This window comes from Sturnus vulgaris, chromosome 14 (genome assembly GCF_052056855.1).
Source record: "Sturnus vulgaris isolate bStuVul1 chromosome 14, bStuVul1.hap1, whole genome shotgun sequence".
In the NCBI taxonomy this organism is placed as follows: Eukaryota; Metazoa; Chordata; class Aves; order Passeriformes; family Sturnidae; genus Sturnus; species Sturnus vulgaris.
In genome coordinates, this window is record NC_142256.1 from 15,767,909 (window position 1) to 15,789,459 (window position 21,551).

General features: G+C 36.7%; 1 long non-coding RNA gene across 5 annotated transcripts in view; it reads right to left on the bottom strand.

The window, feature by feature from the left end:
* LOC148222161 (uncharacterized) overlaps positions 1-21,551 on the bottom strand; it is a 516,376-nt gene that overhangs the window by 325,801 nt on the left and 169,024 nt on the right. Inside the window, exon 4 of one of the 5 annotated variants that reach the window (XR_015806787.1) lies at positions 5,443-5,520. The exons of the other annotated variants lie outside the window; for them this stretch is intronic. This is a non-coding gene — a long non-coding RNA (uncharacterized LOC148222161). The remainder of the gene's footprint in view (positions 1-5,442; positions 5,521-21,551) is intronic. 5 annotated transcript variants of the gene reach the window in all.

The window sequence follows — 21,551 nt, forward strand, 5'->3', positions numbered from 1 at the left end:
GGGAAGGGAATGGAACAAGGGGAAGGGTTACAATGATGGACAAGGGGTGGGGATTGCCAAACAAGGGAGTTTTAGGGGTGGATACAACTTAGGGACAAACTAACTGGGGAAAACATAGGGGTACATAGGAACAAACCATTATAATAATAAACTGAATAAAATAAAATAAACATGTGCCGCAACTCCATTGGTCATCCAGTTGATGATTTGTTACATGTTACTTGTGATGACTTGAAGGAGTTATTTTGGATGGAAATCTTTATGTATAGGATATGTAAAAGATTCTCCATCTTGTCTGCGTACAATCCCTTCTGCATGAAGAAGAAGAAGAAGAGTGCTTTTCTGTGACTACTCTTGCAAAGCACTGTAATAACAGATCTGCCCAAGTACTTGGATCAATACCACAAACTTTGGTCTGAATTTCCAGTGGGAACACACCTACCTCTCTGGATATTTAGTGAATTAAATGCCCCATGAAATAAGACCCAAGTCATAGCCAAATATCAACAAAAGTTGAACAAATTAAGCAGTGTTTTGTTAACTGGATTCTATTAAACCAGCATGAATTAAGGTGGTTATATTAAGCAGAATTGCATTATTTTGTTATTTGTTATTTTAGTACTTTGAAGAAGTAAATAGAGTGATAGGAGTTGAACACAACCTCTGCTTTCATAATGTTCTTCAAAGGCCACTTATTAAAGAATAAATTTTCACATAGCAAAATCCATCAAATAGTCAGATTGTGTAAACACCAACAATTCATTACCTCCTAGATCCTGCTTTTGTAAGGATTTTATATTCACCCTCTGCTGAGCACTCAACAGACATAACAGAATATACATGATAAAACACATAGAGTAAAAGGGAAAATTCAAATATCTTAATGTTTGGTAAATAAATTTGGTGAAATCTGCAAGGAATAGTATACGGAAACAATTGAACTGTCATGATCATGACCATATGTTAAAAATGTGCAATACGTGGAGAGATGAAAAGAGAAAATAAAAACAAATGCTAAACTTATCTCTGCTGATTCAGAAGAGTGACATGCTATCACTAGCAAAGTAGTTATGGATTTACAACAGCAAAAAATTCCTCTGATATCAATAAGAAAATAATAGACCAAAGACAAACCAAATTATTATTCCTGTTCTTATATAGCTTGACTATTCCTTTTTAATATCAGCTGATGACTTTCTGATGTCTAGGACATGGCATTACATACTTTGCAGTGAATTTGGGGGATCATATTATGCAGAAAATATTCTAAGAAAACTACAGAAACACATTTGCATTGCCTTTACTGAACTTCTTTTGGAAATTAAAAAAAAAAAAAAAGGCTCTCCCCAGAGTTCTCTGCTAAAGAAACCCCAATTGAAGAGTTTCAGAAAACCTTCAGAAATGTCCATTCTTAAACACATTTTGAAAGAGCCCAACTGATGGTTGTAGGAACTTTCTTGGAAATGGGTCTAATAATGGAGAGCTTATTACCAGGAAAATCAGATACAGAAATGATGGCCAATGATGGCATCCTGAAAGGTATTTTCATCCTACACTAATAGACAGCAACTACTATGCAGAAATAAAGGCAAGAATCTAATTCTTACAAGCAGCAGAATTTCTGTGTGAATCATAAAGTTTGAAACATGTGAAGTGATTAAAAAAAGATGTTTGCTATGTGGCAGTGGTGCGTGTGTCACATGAGCACTGGTTCAAGTATGCAGAAGGAGGAACAGTAGGACTGGAAAGGGAGAGAACATGATGCCAAGAATATAACTATTTTTGCAGTGTATTTTCACCCTCTCAACTAGTCTTTTGTCATCCCATGAAGCAGATGCAGTCTCCAGATGGATTATGCAGCTGTGCATATTTGGCTCAAAGGTGTGTCAGCTCCTATTTGTTCACAAGTCAGCTAAAAGGCTCTTGTCACAGGACCATGGGGAAGGATCAATACAGATGGATGCTAAAAAGAGCAAGTCAGTCTGGGTGGGTGATGGTGCCCATGCATAGCCCTGTGTGACTATAGGAGTTATGGTCTGGGCACTGGCTCTTTCTCAGGTTTATCTTCCTACCTGGGGTGCTGGAAGGGTAGAATAATGACCAAGAAGAATAATCAAGAATAACCCAAATGGAGACTTTACTGTTTCAGGATGTGGGAAATGGTATTTTATCATTCCTACAGCACTAAATACCAGTAAATTAGTATATTTGCATTTTTCTAGATATTTTTTGTTTCATATTTCATATTTCCCTTTAAAATTGTGTTGATTTAACTTTATCAATTCTTTCCTTCTCTGATATTTCAAAATTGCATCAGATTTCAGTGTAAATTATTTTGGCATAATTGAGCACTTTACTCCTTTCAGTACATACCATAATCCATATAATTACTTTGTGTGACCTTACTGAGGCAGGAGGCAGCGATTGTCAGTCCCCTCGGCCCATTCCAGCAGCTCACTCACACTGCAGTGCTCCAAAACTATGAAATTTAAGATATCTCAAGGTTACCCTTCAGTATCTATGGTACCTACTAATGTTCTTTTGAAATTGTGCTGCTCCACAGACTTTCTTGTCCTCATATACATAAAGATGACAGCTCTTATCATCTCTCTTGCAATTCTCATTTATTTTAAAACTGACTCCCGTGGTCACCAACTGAAAATATCACATTTGATGGCATTTTCTCGACTGCAAGATTTTGGGGAAAACTTGAAAATGGAAATCCGCCTTTATCCAGAACACTGATGTTGGATGAATTCTGAATTCAAGTATTCAGAATATTTTTTAGTAACAGTTCTGATTCAAAGTCCATCTCATAGCTTTTAAGGCTAAATTCACTATTTTTTAATTCTTCCAGCACAAACATTTTTATCTACATATAAATAAATATGAACCCTCTATCAGAAAAATATGGTCTGGATGCAGTTGCTCGGCATAGGACTACTTTTGAAGCTAAAATTATGAAGCAATATTTACTTTACAAAATGGATGTATAGATATGAGTGTCCATACTTTACTAGACATACATATGACAATCTGATAGGTTGTTGCTGGTGTGGCACATCCCCCACAACCCATTCACTTCTCATCTACCCTTTCTCAGTATATTTGTTGATAACACATGTTGCATCTAGACTTCTCATTTTTTCCTCAAAACATAATTGCAAAGCTGAGGAAAAGAAATAAAAAATAATAGCAAAGCTCCAAATGCAGCAATTCAATGCCTAGCAACCTGTGAGAGAATGAAGGAAAAAATCACAAATTATCTGCAAGAGGCAGTTGGAACAAGGGCTTGGGGTAAACAGACACACAAACAACACGTCAGCCATGATAAAGAGTGTAAATTTGAACAGATGTCACTTCCAGAGCAGCAGCAGGCAGATTAAACTGAATTGGCTTTGGATGAATTCCAAGGAAGAGTGAGAAAATATGATGCTTTCGCCCTGAGCACTTACAGAAATATAGTCTCCAGAACCTCTTTTCTTTAGTAATCATAATTGAACTGGGCTAAAAATAGGAAGAGTCTTCAAGAAAAGCAGTTTAAAATAAACTCATTCATTGCACATACATATTGTTCTGTAAATGTTTCATTCTCAGGTAAAAAGAACAAAAATCCCTGTCTGCTATGAAAAAAAGTACTAAACGAGGAGCCTTCAAGCTATGATAGTTTACAGCAGCAGAAATGTCACCAACATGCTATTTATGTCTAATGAATCTAGGCCAAGACTCTGAAACAAAACATAATATTGCAATCTTCAAGTTAAATCACACTCATTATAATTTTTTGCTCTATTCATTGTTTCTTGGATAATTCTGATTACCCGTGCTTTGTGCATGTATGTTTTAAATCACTGCTCATTCTTATTTGCATATTTCAGTTTCTCATATAACCTATATATATGATGTAGACCAGCAAGAACAGCAAGAATACAGAGCTCTTAATACCTCAGTCAAGGAATAAAAGAAATATCTATTTGGATATATCCTAAAAACATTCTAAACAAACTTCACCCTCTAGTTCTGGTCATTTACATCCTTGTTACACTTTCAAAGACCTAAGATGGAGCAATTACATCTCTGTCTGTAGAATGTAAGATTGTCTGTTGGGTTTTGGTTTGCTTTTGATGTTTTCTTCCCCTGGGACTGCAGTGTCTTGGCTTTGAGAATGCTAAACAATGAAACAAAACTTTATTCCAGTGGCCACAATTTTAATAAGGACATCCCCAGAAGAGTTCTCACTTATTCCATTTAGAAGTGTACAATTATCCTATGAATTTCAAATCATAAAACTAGTAGAAATAAATGCCAATAAATGTCACCTCTCTGTGTTTCCACACTCTAGAATTGAGAAAATTATATCTAATCCCCATAAATAATTAATTCATTATAATCAGCAGCATTATTATCTTTCACTGTTAGACACTAAAAAAAACCCCAACATTTTGAGAAATGGAAAAATAAAGAAATACATTGCAGAGGTAGATTATCAAAGCACCTGAATTTTCAATTATTAACACTAAAATGGACTCCACCATGTGATCTTTAGATCCCTGAAAAGACTGGCTTTCAGTATGGCCCACAGAACAGCACAGTTATTTTCATGGAAGCAAAATGAATGACAAGTCATTACTTCTCAAATTAATTAATGTCAGCTCTCCTTGTTAATACTAAGCTCCATGTGGAAGAGATAAAAATCACACACTTTTTTAATATTCACAACTGATGCCATCTCTCCACATTTGAATAAAATTTTCATGTTTGTAAGTCAGTATTTCAAGGCTGAAACATTACGGGGATTTTAAGTCAATAATACAAGCCTACGAAATTAAAATGCACTACTTGTGTGAAACAACAAAATCATTGTTTATTTATCTTTAAGGTGATAATAAAAAAGATTAATGATACTGCTGAATAATGAAACAATCTGCCACAAGGCAAGTTGCAGGATCTAGAATGAAGCTCTAGTAAAAATACTAAGGAAAGCTTCAGCTTTCTCCTGAGCACATTAAGAAGTCCCTTTTATTACCAGGTGACATTTTTACATTTAAAAGAGAGTTGATTTTCATGTGGTTCTTAAAGGTCAAACAGTTAATCTACCTCTGTAAGGAAAGCCTATTCCTCTGAAGAGATTTCTAGGGGACATCAAATCAATAAGAGTCAGACTCAAAAAGAATAAAATCTTTCCCTGTTCTCAAGCCAAAAGCTTATACCAACCCTAAAGAAATTGGATGCAGCTCATGAAAAAATCAGACATCATGCAGCAATAAAAAGTAGCAACCTTTAGAGTAGAACAGAGTTGTAAAAGATTTTTATATCAATAATTCTGAAGAAAAAACCCTATTCAGAATGGAATCTGGAAAAGTATCACACATCATCTGTGTTCCATTTGCTATTGCATTTGTATGTGGTAAAAACAAAAAGAGAGTGAAAAGTTGAACCTACCACGATCTTATACACTGGAATGTTCAACACTGTTTTCTCCAGCTCTCTTGGATGTGACACAAACACCCTGTGTTTCTGCTGGAGGTAAGAGAGACAAAAAGGGAATCCCAATGAGAAGAGAACAGATCAAGCTGTACACTCCAGCTTTGCTCAGTTTACTCAGCATAATAAGCCCATTCTTTATCTGCCTGAGGAAACTGCCATGTCTGCATACAATGGCTTGAGAAGTTCATTGGGGGTGCCTCAAATGAAAGTAAAATACTGAATTCTGGAAATTGTCATTTCAAAACCATTTTTGGGTTTGAAAGTCAGAAAGGGTACTTGTGAATGTGCTATTTTAGAATGAGATTCACAAGAACTGGTGTTCTGTTTCTGGCTCGATACAGCCTTGCACAAGAATTTTTGGTTTCAGTTTCCCATTTAGAACATGGTAAGAACAATAACATCCATTTTTAGTTTTTTCCACAGATCAGAAACTCTTCAAGACAGTGACTTTGCCAAGATAGGAATTGCATATATAAATATATACACACAAGTGGAAAAGAAATCTTAATATCCTAATCTCACTTATAGCTACTAGGCAATTCTAGATCACAAATGGAAAACTGCAAAAAAATAAACTCAGGTTTTGACCTTCACTATATGTGCCAAATACTTCTGTGCTTGAAAGGAAAGGAGAATTATGTAGGAATATTGAACCTTCCATGAAGACTGTTCTTTAATGTCTTTCTGCAGGTACAAAACAGCACTGGCTATGATGGCTTTGCTTCTGAAGGAAATAAAAAGAATACAGGGAAAACATACTGAAAAAAATTCAAAAGTTAGGGAATGGTAAGAGAGGAAGTGAGAACAAAAACTCAGTGAAATCCGTAACTACAAGATTACAGTATATAGACAGCACTTCAGTATAATTATTTAATTTGTTGGAAAGTAATTATTCAAGTGATAGAAAAACAATACAGCTGCTTAGTCTGTATCATATCTTGAGGAATTCACCTTGAAACTGACATTGTAATTTCTGAGTTTTATATGGAAGTTATGGTACATACATTTTTAATTTTCATTCCAACTTTAGCTGATCTAAGATAAATCTCAATCATTACTTTGCCTAGCTTGATTTCAAACACAGGAATAAAAAAATCCATAGCTTATAGGCTTTGGTGCTTTTTGTTTATATGCTAACTGCTTTTAATTACCATTTTGTTTGCCAAGCTTCTTCAATGAAATTTAAAATTCAATTATTTTTCACGCAAACACACAGTAATTTGAATGAATTTTATTTAGATGTAATTAAAGTAAACCTAATAATTATATATAAAACGTTTTAAAACATTTCCTGACATATATATAAAACGTTTTATAACATTTCCTGACAATACATTATTATTATTTATCTTTGAATTCTCATTTCATTCATCATTCATTTTAAAACTATTTACAAGGTGAACAGATTGGAAGAAAATTGTATTTTTCTCTTATGTCCTCCCCATATATACCATTCCATTAACTACACTACACTTCAATCTTGTTGCAGACTCAGCCCCAAAGCAGTTACCAGGTTTATATATGTCTGAAATCTGAGCTAACAAAGGACTGTGGAACAGGTGTGGGAGAAAGATACCCTATATTCCAGGGGTTTGGAGATTGGAAGTTTTGGGTATGATTTTGTTCACAATGGAAAAGTGAACACATGGTTTCTAAAAGAATTCAGCACAATAAAACAATTCCATCTTTTAAACAATATAATCCTTTAGTTCTAAAATCTTCCAGGAAATCATTTTTCTCTATTATCAACTTAGCTGCATTATAACATGGCTTTCTGAAAACTGCATTCTGTACGCCAAAGGACTAAAAGTTCATACCACACAATACATTCTTTTCTCCTATGCTTAAGTCAAGAGCTGTATTAAAACCCTGTCCTTTGATAATTTTAAGACCTGCCCTTTACAAAACTTACAGAGCTAAAAAGTGTGACTGAAAACACTCACAGACTTAGAATAAATCAAGCTGACACAACCGTCTTTCAAGCAGTCCAGTCCCCGGGTGAAATTAAGGGTGCAGTTCCCCAAGGATTGTGAGTAAATCTAAATTTTGGGCTCTCTCAGTCCTCCTGTCCTCTCAGCTCCTCATCCTCTCTCAGTTATGTGTTTCTTGCTCAGTAAACTTCCTGAACTGGTTCATCACTGGATTGCTAAGATGAGTGAAACTGTTTTTCCCTCCTGTCTACCTGCACTGCAGCTCCTTTTCCCTCCCATCACTCACAATCATGAATTCAGAAGATGAGCCAACCAGACGAACAGATTCAGATGAAATTGCCATTAAAAACATCCCAGACTCCAGATCAGTTTTTAGCCCATTCATCTTGTGCAGAATTGGGTGTGGATAATGAAACAAGATCATCAAAACATAAAGTATAACACTTAGTAGAAAAACTCCCATCCCTTTTAAACTTAAAAACTACAAAATAATTAATTGTAACAGCATCCTTATTATATAAATGTATCTCTTTGCAGGCTCACAAAGAATGTCAAAACAAATTTTTCTGTTAACGGACTCTTCAACGAATATTTAGACTTAAATATTATGCCTTGTGAGTAATGCAATATAGCCAATATGAGGTAATTATTTTTTGTCAGGAAGTTAATAGCTAGTAATAATCCACTGCTCAGTGAAATTTTAGTCATGGAAAATAGACAGCACAAGGACTAATACGACTCTGATTGGAGTATTTTTCCTGATGAAAGCAATAGAGAAACTCTACAACATAGAAGTCTATATCCTCTGTAAGAGGAACCTGGGGTAGAATAATACAGGGATAATGATGACATTTCCTTTTGAATGTACAATGAACAGGGACAGAGATTATTGGAAGACAGGACACAGAAGCAGAATGAGTGGAGAAGCTTCTGCGGTGGATGAAAAAATTGCCAATTAGCTACACCAGCTGATATGGAAACTGTTGAACAAATCACAGAACAGCAGAGTTGGAAAGAACCTCCCGAGATCACCCAGTCCAACGCCCCTGCCAAGGCAGGGTCACCCTGGGCAGGTGACAAGGGAACACATCCAGGTGTGTTTGGAATGCCTCTGGGGAAGGAGACACCCCAACCTCTCTGGGAAGCTGTTCCAGTGCTCTGCCACACTCAACATAAAGAACTTCTTCCTCATGTTGAGGTGAAGCTTCTTGTGGTTTAGGCAGATCCATGCAGCCCATACAGCAGAGGTACATGTGTCACCCTCCTGGTGGCACCAGCTGGCAGAGGACACGTGATAGCAAGAACAATCCCTGCAAGAGCTGCCTCCCTCCTGACCTGCCCAAAGCCACAAGAGCAGCTGTGAGGGTTGCAGGGTTACTCTCCTAAGGGCTGTCTGGCTGCTGTGGGTACATCAGAGCACATCCTGCCCTACATCCCTGTGTCCCCAGTTTCTCCGGGTCATGAAAGAGTGTTGGACCATTTGGAGTGTAACAAAGTAGAGAACAAGCAGGATAAGCAATCTGGAACAAGTGATTTTCCATTCTTCTTTAGATATGATATTTGGAGCTCAAATATTGTCTTTCATTTTATATTTACATAGGCCTTACACCATAAAAGGAAAGAAGAAACAACAGATGTTTGAGAATTTGAATACTAGGAATAATTTACAAAATTATTACAAATGAGACATGGTATGAGTTGCACACCATAAAGGAAAGACGAGATCTCAGCTAACAGAGCCTGAAGGTCAGAAGGAAGTTTAAGGTATACTTATTTCAGAAGAGAGAGGACCAACTCATTAGGGGAATTCCAAATACACCTTTGGATTAAAAAGTCTAATAGTGCAGAGTATAGATCTTTTTGTTATTGCTAAGAAGAGTAAATCTGCCTTGGTTAGAGAAAAAGGGAAGTAGATCAATCATATGCACATCTTTATGGTGCAAATTATTTGAATCTACTGGCTGAGCAAACACTGAACTGGGTGTAGCCATTGTATACTGAGACTTGCCGACTTGTTGGCCAGTGTACAACTGAAAATAAGTTTTAAAAGATCACACTCTCAGATAATCTCCCAGAGAATGAAGTTTCCCAGGCATAAAAAGCAATGAGCATGACATGCTCACACATGCTGCCTAAATCTGTCTGTACTCTAATTTCAAGAGGAAATTAAGGAAACCTTTTTCCTGGCAGAAAAATCATATAAGTCCTTACAATGGATGAAGAGGAGCCAATACAGATAAACAATCATATTTGGAGCAGCAAATTTCAACAGGAGAATAAGGCTTTGGAAATTAAGATACCCACATGGCATCAATGGAATTGCCCAAAAGACTCCGGTCTGAATGTTTGTTTTCACAGTTTAAAATAACTTGTGCCATGCCCTCCATTCAGTCTTGAAGACAATTTCACCAAGGAGACAGGAAACTGCCTTTTTATTGGAGGAGATAAGGGACATCTGACACAACAAATCTTGCTCTGACACCCCAAAAGTCTCTTCTGTTTGATGTATAGAGCTATAATGGTTGTCATTTTCATACAAAAACAGGATATAGTTAAAAGTATGTCTTTGCAACACAAAGAGGACATGGAATGAAAGTTCTGTTCCTATACCCCCAAAAGAAGTTCTGCAACAGATGGGATTCAGCCATTTACTGAGTAATCCATTATACTTAAAAACACAGAGAAATCTTAAAAGTTTCACACATGGAACTTTAAAAACATTTTGACAATGTTGGTTTTTTTTTTCCAAAGATCCACGTGCATTAAATACATTCCAGCTTTCACTCCTTCCAACACTTCACAGCAGTATTTTTAGTGTGCTCACTTAAGATGTTTCTTCATGTTTTAAAGGTCATCAGAGTTCAAGAAGTATGTTCTATACTTGAAATGTTCACCACAGTTTTAGAGTTATTAATAGATCTCATTATATTTTTCACATATATCTCTTAAAGTTTGTGTTCAATTTTAAATAGCTAGAATTTTGAAAGGTCAAATAAATAATGAGGTGTCTCATTGCAACAGGAAATATATTCACTATTGCCACAAGGTTTTTTTATTTAGTTACTTCTGAAAAAAAAGTACTTTGCTTTATTGTCTTGTTGCATTAAATTCTCATCATCCTTATCATTACAGAATATAAAGTATAAACCCATGTTAGACAGAAGCATAATAAAATCTGTAGTGATGTTTATTCATGATAGCCTCTCAGAAATTAAAATTTGTTTCAACATTTAAGATTAGTACTTCACCACCACCTATAGCATCATATAGTTTTTTATTGTTTTGTTGGTGACAATGGTAGAGACTGCAGTCTAAGTTCCCTGTCTAAGATTCTAGAGGACAATGAACTTTTCTGTGTGTGACTACATTGCTCAGAAATTGATACTCTCCTGATTTAAAAGGCACTGGTCTCTTTTCCAAGCATCCTCCTCTTCCCCAGCCATTACTGACACCTGATGCTCCACTCCACTGATGACAGGTAGAAAATCAACTGAATTAAACAAATCACTTTCATTTCTGATCCAGACAAGTGGCACAGCATTGTGGTGTCCCATATCCATTGATTCTTTCTTCACTATACTATATATTCTCCTGTCAGCTAACAGCTTTCTTACATTCATTATACACTTCATAATTGGCTAGTATCTAATTGGGGAAAAAAAAAAACTGTGAAGAATTTATTATCAGCAGCATCTCTATAGTTTTTCACATTAAGCCACAAAACCTAGAAGCTACCTGAACTACTTCTAGGAGCAGAATATCATCATTGTATAAAGCCTTTTTGTACCAGCTCCCTGGCAGAGCACAAAAACATCATGAGGTCTAGACATTTGTCACTCTTTTGTTCATTTGCCTTTCTTGAGGAAATCAGCCTTTCACAACTACAGCTACACTTCTCTTGTACAATGAAAGAGCTGAGTCTCCCCTTTCACATGTTTGTGTAGTGTACTCTGAGGCTCAGAGCCTTAACCTAAGCTGAATCCCTAAGTACCCCAAAATTAGGATTTTACAAGTAGGGGAAGGAACACTTGGACACTAAGGTCTAATAATTTAAATCAAGCTTGGGGAAGCCAAGGTCCAAAAGGATTTATGTAAGGATAAATGAATGTCTGACTATCCATAGCAGGAACTTGAAACTTAGTTCTCTCTCTCCCCAGGGTTAGAATCAGCAGGTTGAGTGTTCTGGGGGATTGCTCAGTAGACTGCCTCATGAGCTGCTCTATTATATTGGAGAAGTAATGTAAACTCAATTTTTAGTAATTTTATATTACAAACTTGATTTTTTGTCTCCACTGGAAGTTTCAGTTGGAAAAAGAATTCTCACCAGTCCCATCTAAATACTCTTATCACTGGGCTAATTAAGTATTCTGAGGACCTCTCTTTTTTCTTATGTAAAATCCAGGCAGGCAAGTACATAGATTCTTAGGTTAAGAACAACAAATGGTTCAACAAATGGTTTTGCAACACAGGGAGCTCAAAATCTGTTTGACCACATTGGTGCAACTCATAATTTCTCTTTTCTTTTTTTCTCCAGTAGCAACTCCCTGCAGAATTACATCTGCATCTCTTAGCAAATGATCAGTAAGAGACTGAGGATTGCATTTGATTGTAGAATATAACTCAGTAACTCAATACATATTTCAGGAAGTACTACTCTGAATATTTTTATATGTATCTTCATACATACATATACATACATACAGATATACACATATATATCTATATATCTCTTTCCAGGAAAAAAATGCCTTGTGATTCTGTGAAAGTTTCCATTAGATAACTACTTTCATTTATGTAGCACCATAACAAAAATATTAGGGTGGTTCTTAACTGAACATTCAGAGACTTGAGTGTGGAGGCAGAAGGCCTGATCCAGGCTGTGGCCCTACCCTGGAGGGAAAGCCCTTAAGAAAAAAGCTCACAACTCTCCCGGGGAGATAGAGCCCTTAGGTGATATCTGCTCTCTGTCATGGTGAGAGGAAGATCTCTCCCACAATGCTCCTTGCTTGTATGTAGATGTTTTGTACCCCATTGTCCCTTTCCCTTTGTTCCACCCCTGAACCCTCAGATGATTGGCCCTGTTGCTCCACCCCACCCTCGCCTTTCCTATATAACCCTGGATCCCTCAGACCCAGGATTTGTCCCTGGACTCCTTTGTGAGAGAAGAATGAAGCTCTCTGTGGAGCCCCGCATGAAGACTCCCATCCCTTCCTCCCGTGTCGCCCACAGCAGCACTCACAGAGAGCTGGGGTCCCTCAGGCCAAGGCAGACATGGCTGTGCCAAGGGGTGTCCTTCAAAGACGCTGCCCTAGGAAGGTCACAGCTCTCTACCAGCCTCGCTCGCCGCGACACTTGAGTAGTAGAAACTAGAGTAAAATCCAAACCTAAACCTTTTTCAAGTTTGTGTGTGTTTGGAATTAAAGGCAAAGACCTTCAGCTAGAATTTTCGAATCTAACTTTTAAGAGTGTTTAGATATCCTGCACATGGAAGTCTCAGAAGCCAAAGATATGTTAGCTTTTACTATTCATAACTTTAAAAGCAGTTTTGCATTCTAATGCTTTCTGTTTAGCTGTCTAAACACTTTAACTGTCATGTAGCTTTCTACTTGCTAAAGCTCTCTGTTAAGTTTAAAGCTGCTGAACATAAATTTAACTCCGCTTTGTGTTTTGTTTTTTTTAACAATTCTGTTCATTAACATCTTTGTATTTTGCTTCTTTCCTATAATTGTGTAGAAGAGCCTTGAGGCAAATGAGAATGTAAAAATCAATAACAGTTTTATTAAGAGATTGAATGATTGAATTTAGATAGACATGCAAACTGAACATTAATGTACCTACTTATTCTGATATGCAACTTACACATAAGATTTATTCAGAAATATGCTGAGTGAGACAAAATCATTTGTATTGGTGAACAACATTTTTTATACTTTGAAACTGTTTTAAATTTTTTTTACTCAGCTACAATATGCCACAGGCTACACTTTCAACAATTCAAGATTTTCTATGCTCAAAAGATCAGCTATTTACAAGTCTTGTCACTTAGCAACTTCTGAGAAGCACCAACACTTTAGTGAATGACGCATATGCTGCTACTCACTAAATTATTTAGGAGATAATGTAGAAGGATGAGGGACCTGGTAAAAAGCCCTCAAGCCCTCAAGTTTTCTTCATAGCTTACTCTAGTAAATTAGGAAGCAGAAAAACATAATTTCATTATTTAAATGCCTGCACAGAAATAACAAACAAAAAAAGTTCTGGCATTGTTGTAATTACAAGAAATATCAGAATATTTTAATGTTTATTCTAATCAGATTGAGAAAGAAGATCATCATAACTGAAGGCTCCATCTCTGCTCTTGTGAAGTTACCACAGTCCACTCCAGAAGCACAAGGAAGGTCTCAAGATCGCAATAAAGTAAAACCCCCATACTCGTATTGGAGCATGTCAACCTGCATTGTGAGGGGCTGGATAATTCTCAGTTTAAATGAGCATCATATTTTGCCTCCAGCAGAGCATGAAGAAACCCCAAAAGAGGTACCAGAACACTGATGAGATCAGATTAGCTGGACTGATGTGAGGACATTTGGGCGACAAGCAGATTCAGAGAAAGACTCTTTCAGCCAGAGTGACATATAGCCATGCCCATCTTAGCTTCCAGAAACTGCTTGGATTATTTTTCATTCCTTCAGCCTCTCCAGACTCTGCTACGCTAAAACTTTGCTGTGAATCACTCTGCTTTGTGAGGCCACCCTCCTACATCTAGATGGTACTATAATAATTTCTCAACAGCAAAGAGTTGAATCTTCAATCAGGCTATCACTCACTGACATAACACATTTAATCACAGAAAAGTTAAAAGAAAATATGCAAAGAGGTTTTTCCTTTCCTCCACTTTCAAGTTTCAAAAAAACATGAACAAACTGTCTCACACTATGCCAGACCTGTCTAACTCGATCTGTATCTCTGGGAGAAAAAGTCTGATGCAAAATAGGAAAGACATAAATTGAAATAGATAAATAATGCCCCAGAGAATGTTGATTTTATTCTACAACAAATTGATCAAATATTTCCAAGAAATTCAATCAAAAGAAATGTATGGTAACATTCCTTTGACCTTTAAGAGTCTGAGATTAAGAAATACTTCATTAAAAAGTAGAAGCAGTATCTGAATGCTTATGAGTTTCTAGGCAACCATGTTTTAAACTTTTAAACTTATGTAACACAAACCAATGGTGAATGTATATATTTTCTCAAAAACATACAAACCACACTCTATAGGTCAATCTCTTCATACCATCCCTATGCCAGATAAGATGGTAGCCACAAAAATAACAGATCATATTATAAAGATAGCGGTGAAATAGGAATCACTAAACATTTTTGAAAAAACAAAAAATAATTTTCCCAGTAAGATCTCAGTGACTTTTCTTTTTTTTCTGCTGTTGTTCCAGTTGAGTTGTTTTACCTACTTGAAGTCATCATATAAAAAAAAAGATTGGGTGTTAGGAAAAATTTCTTCACTGAAGGTGTTGTCAAGCACCTTGACAACAGGCACAGGCTGCCCAAGGCAGTGGTGAAGTCATCATCCCTGAAGAGATTTAAAAGGTGGTACTTGGGGGCATGGTTTAGTGCTGGGCTTAGAAGTACTGGGTTAACTGTTGAACTTGAAAATCTTAGAGATCTTTTCCAACCTAAATTATTCTATGTCTCTAAACGCATCCATTCAAGTGCAATCACTGTCAGTATTCAAAATCCTTTGTTTCAATTGGAGAAAACCATCACACTCAATGTTAGCATAGACTGTAAGTCATTAGATTTTAGGGTAGAGCTATCTGAAGATATTTTGTTTGATCCATACTAAAGTTAAGAGTTCAACTGAATTTTCATAACAAATTATATGACATACAATTAGACAGTTCCATTAGGCAGAAATCCTAATATTTGTGAGTTCTTGAATGTATTAACTGAATATAAGAATTATCTGTTGCTTAACTCTATTTGCTTGCCAGGTTTTTCATAAATAATGTCTTAGTTCCATCTTCAGTGTTCCATCTTTAAAGTTCTGTTATGATGTGCTGTATTCAATTCACTTTGTCCAAATTTTTACTTCCAGCCTAGAAAATTTAGAGCCAGAGCTCTGACACATCAGTCACACAATCAGCTAAATTAGGCTACTCCAGTTGGTTTAACTGGCAACTTTCAAGGACGCAAAACAAAGCAGCAAGGTTTTAATGGTTTAAACCCTCCAAAGTGGATCATAATACAAATTGTATTGCTCATTGGCTGGCAGAAAAGGCAAGGAATGCCATATGCTTTTGGTTTCATTTGTGTTGTTTATCTTTAATACTAAACCCTAATGCAATATACTTTCTATTACTCTGCAACATCAATCTTTTTTATGTGCAAGGGGATCAGGAAAACAAGACGATATTGGTTTCAATAGTCACAAGCTAATACAGACTCTACTAATTCAAGGGTAGCTCAGAGCTATGGAGTAGTAAATTACTACTCCATACATGAATTGAAAATACAGTTAACAACACAGTCAAAATACTTATTTTGATGGCTAGCTGATGGGTTGGAGTCAGTGCTTAGACAAACCTGAAAACAAAACAGCAATAGGTCAAAAATATGGGAGAGCAATTTGAGTTTTAAAGCATTGGTGCAAGAGTTAATTTCTACACCTTTAACTACAGGCTAACCAGTATGTGAGTAAGGGGGTTTCCTGCAAGACAGCACTGCATTCATAGATTTATGAAACCACTTTTTCCACTTACAATGGGGGACAAATGACAGTGCCTTGGTGACAGTAACTCACCACATCACAAGGCAAGAACTCAGTATTTATGAAAAGCCAAACTCCACCTGATCCACATCCCTACCAGGTTGCTGGTGTTTTCTTTTATCATGCTCAACACACATGCAGACAAACATCCAGGTAGAGACAGGCAGCAATCAGCACCTCTGAAAGCAAGTTTCAAAAGGCAAAAGATTTCATTCCAACCACATTATGGATTCTTAAACCTACTCATCTTTGTAATTAACAAAGATGAAGACAAACACAGAGGCAACTTTCTGAGGATCTCTTTGCCCCTAAATAATCCTTTCAGTTGCCATTTTTTTCTTCTCTTTGAGATGGTGGAAGTAGTTCTTGATGACAAAATGTTTCCATGACTATGTCACTATAGTCACATTACAGAAAGTGTTACTTTGCTGCTTTGCTCCCCTTACCTGTGGTGCAGAATTTGAAGTTCTAGTCTTGATTCTGTGTGTTGGTTTGAAAGTAAAACCAGTGCGAGACTCCAAGTCAGTAATACAATTTAACAGGAGAAAAGAGAATGAATAAAATACATGCAATAATATAAAAGAAAAAACACCGACAAAGTCAGAAATACAACCTGACACCCTGTCAGTCAGGGTGTTGGTAGCAGTCCCATTAAATGGTGGCTGCATCCTCCTGGATGACAGATGGGGTTCAGGTGAAGCAGTGCTCCTGTAGAAGATGCAGTTTTCCTCCAAAGGTCCAGGGATGATGTGGAAAAGGTCTGACTTTCCTCTGGGATCCAGTGGAAAGGTCTGCCTTCGCGTCCCAAACCCCAGTTTTTTATCTAGGTAGGAAAGGCTTGGCTCCTGCCCCTGGCTGGAGCATCTCCCAATGGGATGATGTAATCTTATCAGTCACACAATAGGACTTAATGGCCCATTAACAGAATATATCTTCTGGAGGAAGGATGGGTTGTGAAAAGATAACGATGATCATCCCCCTGATTTTATCAGATGGCACATCAGCAGAGGATATCTCCCACAGAGATAAGGATCACCACCCCTCCCACATTTCAACAGATGGTGATAGAATACACATTTTTGCATTGTACCCCAGGACATTCTGTTGCAATCTCTTTTAGTCCTCTACCTTTCTCTGGACCTGAACTACCCATTGTAAACAAGAAAGATGCTGCAATATGACATGATAAGAGCTCAGAGATGGCAGATTGCCAGCTGGCCAATATCCTGAAAACTCTCCAGGAGAATGACAAGAGGCAGCAAATGGAATTGTTAAAAACAGTCATGGGGGAAGACAGAAAATGCAGCTTAGGAGAGATGCTGTAGAAAATAAAGCAGGAATATGAATTAGATAAATTTGATGGTCACTGGGGAAATGACTTAAAACTTCATTCAAACCCCAGACTTAAGATATTCATCTTGAATCAGGAAAACAGGAATTGGTTTAACTGCAAATTTTGGTTTAGCTGGTAAGGAAATAAGAAGAAATTGTGGACCAGATCCAGTTCTGTGGTTCTAGAAAATGGAAAACTGGCAGATACACAGCTGAATTAGGAAAAGAAGAGAAAAAGTAAAGCAGATTTTGCTGAAGAGGAGCACATTAATTATCTCCTAGAAAGAATTAAGTCCCTGAAGTCGTAAAACTCTTTGAACAGTTTCACTGGGATAAGGTCAGAAAAGCAACTGCTTTGTTCTCAGTTAAAACATAGAGTAAAACAACACAAATAAACCAACCAAAAACCTTACAAAACAAACAAACAAAATTAATCAGAAAGCCTTGTATTGAAGCCATGTATTTTATAAACTGTCCGTTGTACTTTAGAAGAAAACAATTAGAAATGAAAACTCAACCCTTCTCCATGTATTGATCAACTCAACAATTATATATGTCCAGTATTGCTTAATAGTTTAATAGTTTTTTTTAAAAAAACAACCACCATAATTTAAATTTTCTTATTGGCTAGGAGACACATTTGCAGACAAAGACGACTTTCAAAGCATTTGCTGGGGTGTCCCAGACAGTAAAGCTTCTTAGTAAAAAGTCTTTGGTTTGATGATTTTAAATAAGACTTTGGTCTTACTCTAAGAGCTCATGACACAGCATTTTCTGCAGGTTTTACAATCTTCTCTACTGCTTAGCTTTAAAACCATTACCTAGGAAAGATTTCACTACATATAAATGTGCTAAGACACAGATTAAAATTTAATTAACCAGATTCATATTTTTCAGCGACATCCTTGCAGAGACAGCTTATATAATTATTTATAGAATTTTAAAATTACATTTCAAATACTACATCAGGAATATCATTCTTTCTAAAAAGTTATTTTACTCTTAATCTTAAGGTGACATTATCCAATTCTACCCAGCTGTGAATTCTTGAAAGGTTCTGACTTGCATCAAAAATTATCATTAAAAATTATCTATATTTGAATTAAGTTCACTTTTTGTGAAAACATTTAACTGTCGGTATAAAAGCTTTGCAGCTGCAGAATTTATCAAGATCCTTGGCAAATATTTAAAAATTAATTTCCTTCACTTAAAAATGTACTTATGGTCTGAATTTATATAAGTTCAATTTCTGCCCAAACAGCCATATCACAGAAGAGCTGAATCCCATCAGGTTCTGAATATTGCAAAGGATGGTGATTCCACAGCTTTTCTTGGCAATTGTTTCAGTGTCCAGCAGCCATCACATATATTAGAAAAAAAAAAAAAAAAGAAAAAAAAAAAAGTTGTTGTTTTCCTTTGATTAAATGGAATTTCTCGTATATTCAGTTGGTGGCAGCTGACTCTTCTCCTGTCACTGATCACCACTGTGAAGATCTTGTTTCCTAAAGGTTGCTATCTCCCACTAGGAGATAAGATCTGCCTGAGCCCTTTCTACTTCAGGTAAACCAATTCCAGCTCTCAGCCTCTTTTACTATGTCAGATACTCCACTCCTTAATCATCTTTCCTGGCCTTTTGCTGAACCTGTCCATTTCTCTGTTGAACATGGAGGCCCAGAACTGGACACAGTGTTCCAATTTTAGTCTCACCAGTGTATTCCCATAGTACATACATATGTATTTATAAAGCAGAGCAAACTGCACACTGATTTATCCCGGGGGCTCACCCTAAGCTCTCCTACAATTATCTAACAAAGTTACAAAAGCGCTTCTTTCTCTCAACTGCTCAGCTGAGCTGAAAAATGTTGTCTGTTGTTTTTAGATGTCACATTTAGATCTCCATTCCTTCTCTAAAACCCATCTTTTTATATCTTGGAGAAATAAATTTCTATTATGCATGAACTCTCTTTTACTCACTTCAAGAGCTTTATTCTCTGACATGAGATTTTTAGCCTTGGATGGGCACAGATGTTGTCTCTACTGTTCTGGCAAAAAACACAAGCACTAACAGGTGCTCCATTTGTTTGGCCTTTAAAACAAGAGCAAAAGAGATCAGCATCTCTAGATGTTAAAATTCCTGAATCTTCTAGCTCTTTTGTAATCTGCAGCTCTAGTATGCCCAGAGTCTCAACCTTAACACTCTTTAGAAAAAGAAAAGGAACTGGATAAAAAAAAAAAATCACATGCTTCCAAGGCCAGTCTGTGCTTTGCACACCCATCCCTATCAGTGTACTTCAGGAGTGTCTGTTCTCCAGTCTGCTCCCTGCTTTTTGCTGCCATGGACCTACCAGAGTAGCCATGACCCAACTGTGTCCTCAACACGGGGGCCTTGTACTCACTGCTCACATCCCTGCAACCCATTACCACCTGCCCTGAACTGTGCTGGCACTTTGAAATGCAGCAAGTTTCCAGGAGTAAAAACCAATACAGTTTCAGATTCCCTTCTCCAGGGAAGTGAAAGAAAAGAGCTTGACATTAAAGATCTATAACTCAAGTTTTGATTATATACTGCCATGCATCTGTGTGTAGTGACCTAGATATCACTGTGAGCAAATTCTCAACAGGAAGCTAAAGCAAGCTTGGGAGTTTTCTTTATGTTATCAAAGTACAAGAAGCAAAAGTAAAATTATATCTGCTTATTCCTTGCTACAGTTTGCAGTTTCCATAAACCCACAGAAGGTTTTGCAGATTACTGTTACTCTCACAAAAGTCCATTATTAATGCTAGTTTTTATTTTCCTGATTTACAGAATGCTGAGTTATGTGAATACAAATTAAATGTCTGAGTAAATCCTACCTGATATTGCCATAATTTTGGAATAATTTCTCAGGATTGTTTAGACTGTCCCAACCATCATTATTCTTGGCTATGTTATGATAGGGAATGAACACAGACAACTTTTAGAAATACTAGCATTATTTTTTCCCAGTTATTTTCTTCAGTTTTTGTTGGGTTTTGTTTATTTGGTTGACTTTGGTCTTTGGTTTTTGATATTACTCATTAGTTCCCTAGGATTCCATTGCTTATTAATCCAGTGTTTTTAAAAAACATGAAATGACTATTTTAGCAAAAACATTTTGTCATCTTTCAAAGGGACATCTAAGGAAGCAGAGATAAAACACTTTATTAAGAGATGTCATCTTTTTCTTTGCTTTTGTAACCTAATCCTTCTTTCCTAAAAGCTAAGGCATCCATGGAACAAACCGACTGAAACCCTAATAAATGAATATAAACATATTAAATCCTTTAATAAAGGATTCCAGTCTTAGTGGAATTGGGAGATTCTAGCATCCCTTGATGCCCTTGCAGTGGCTAGCTCACTCCCAGTAGGATCTCTGGGCATTTTACATGCCAGACACCAAGAGAAGGTTCTCTGACTGTCTGTACTTTTGTCCATGTTAGAGATCATTAACCAGAAAAATGCATTTCCTGACGTTTGAAGCCTTACAAATGGAGACCTCAGCTTTCAGAGCAGCCCTGGATCATGTGCTTTAGCACTGCAGCTCTCAGCACCAAGCCAGCTAAGAGTATGCTGGAGAGCATTGAGAAGATTTCTCTTTTCTGTCAACACCACTAAGTACCTCTGCTGAGCAGTTTTCTGGGGACAGAAACTAAAACTCTTTACCAGGCTTTGCAATTTACAGATTCTGAAACATGGATTTCAGCTGTTGTTCCATTATGTTGCCAACTCCCATCTCTCTCTCTCTTTTCAGAAATTTCAATTTGCTTTACTAGGAGAAAAAAGTTGTATTGAAGGGAAAAAAATCTCACTACAGTGCCATATAAATATATGATGAGCCTGCATCTTGTGTGCTGCATGCAGCTCTGGTCCCCCCAGCTCAGCAAAATTATAAACGAGGGGGAAAAGAAATAGTAAATAATTCTGATGAATGATGCAGAACTGCTTCCCAACAAGAAGCCAATAAAAGAGACTAGAACTCCTCAGCTTAGACCAC